The following is a 1,546-nucleotide window of genomic DNA, read 5'->3' as shown; positions in this document are numbered from 1 at the left end:
TGCAGTTTATGACCCACGACTGATAAATCCCGATCTCCTCTGAGCTTAAACCAAAAGCAGCTGGTCTGATGAGCTCAGGGCCCAAGAAGGAACATATGGTTGAAGTAGGTCAGAGAGATCTGAAGGTGCAAGGCCATTTAGGTACTTAAATGTTGACAGGAGAATTTTAAAATCAATTCTGATATGTACTGGGAGCCAGTGAAGCGAAGACAAAACTGGTGAAATGTGATCAAACCTACGAGTTCCTATTAAAAGCCGAGCTGCAGCATTTTATTTTATTTTTTTATGAGCTGGAGACGTGAAAGAAAAGCCTGACTGACCCCAACATAAAGAATGTTACAGTAGTCCAGCCAGGTAGTGATAAAAGCATGGGGCTCATTTTTCAAGGTCAGATCTGGTCAACACTGATTAAACTTATCTATCTGCCTTAACTGGAAGAAGCTTTTCTGTAGAACAGAGTTAATCTGTTTAATGAACTTAAATCAGAGTCTAAAACCATCCTGAGATTTGTAACAGACTGCTTAAGATATGGATGAAGAGAGTCCAGGTTTACAGGATCAGAGACAGCAGTAGAGACTGGGCTAAACATAATGCTGTTTAACAATGTGCAACAAATCCAGAAAAATGAAAAATCTACAGACCAGTTTTACGTTGCCAACTTGGTATACTGTACTTCTGATGGGGATGTGTTGCACAATCCTTTTATTAAGCTTATTGAAGGCCAACTGCACCTTAGTGGTACAGCAAGAATACAGCATCCAGGTAGATTCATGTTTAAACATCGTATCTAATTCTTGCACTGAAAACCACACAGGTGAATTAAAATAAAACTCTGGTCAACTGGGCTGACATTTTACTGAAGATTAGAATCCTTGTCTTTTTTCTTTCTTTTTTTTTTTTTTAACCAGATCAGATGATTAAATGAAAATGAGTAAAAGCTGTCATGAAGTTTACTGTTAAACTGCTGACATTTAATCAGTTTAAAAAGGGTCACCGGTTCAAATCCCCCTGCTGACTGAAACATCAAAATGTGTGTGGAAAAGGTGAAACACTCTCATTTCCTCCTCCCTGGGCCCTTGAGCAAACCCCCCCCCCCTCGCCCCCACACACACTCACAAAGAAATCCTGTCACTTTGAACTAAACATAACTGGCTAAGCAGGAAACCTCTCATTAAAGTACACCCCTCAGGTTTGTCTAATAATTGGTTTTACATTATTAACAGCTTCCCAGCATGTCCTCTTAGTGTCACCAACAGACCAAAACCTGCAGAAGCATGTTCACCATCTATGAAGTTGGCATGGGGCCGTGCACATTTCCACAGTCAGTTGACTTATTTGTGTCTGCAAGATTTGTACATGGGGGCCCTGGTCTATGTCATTTGTTTAAAAGCCAGTATCTGTTTGACTCACCCACCAACAGTAAAATTTCTCAAAACAACTAATTTTGAAAAAAAAAAAATGAAAAAATTATCTCGGTGCATGAGTTATATACAGTGATAATTAAGATGATCAACTTTTATTTACTTCATTTATTTTCACCAATGCT

The 1,546-nt window shown here is 38.9% G+C and overlaps 1 protein-coding gene across 1 annotated transcript in view; it reads left to right on the top strand.

Annotated features, from left to right (window-relative positions):
* ptprua (protein tyrosine phosphatase receptor type Ua) overlaps positions 1–1,546 on the top strand; it is a 502,564-nt gene that overhangs the window by 323,572 nt on the left and 177,446 nt on the right. The gene's annotated exons all lie outside the window — the stretch shown is intronic.

Source organism: Nematolebias whitei, chromosome 19, assembly GCF_014905685.2.
Source record: "Nematolebias whitei isolate Nwh7 chromosome 19, NemWhi1, whole genome shotgun sequence".
Classification (NCBI taxonomy): domain Eukaryota; kingdom Metazoa; phylum Chordata; class Actinopteri; order Cyprinodontiformes; family Rivulidae; genus Nematolebias; species Nematolebias whitei.
This window is presented reverse-complemented; position numbering and strand designations above follow the sequence as displayed.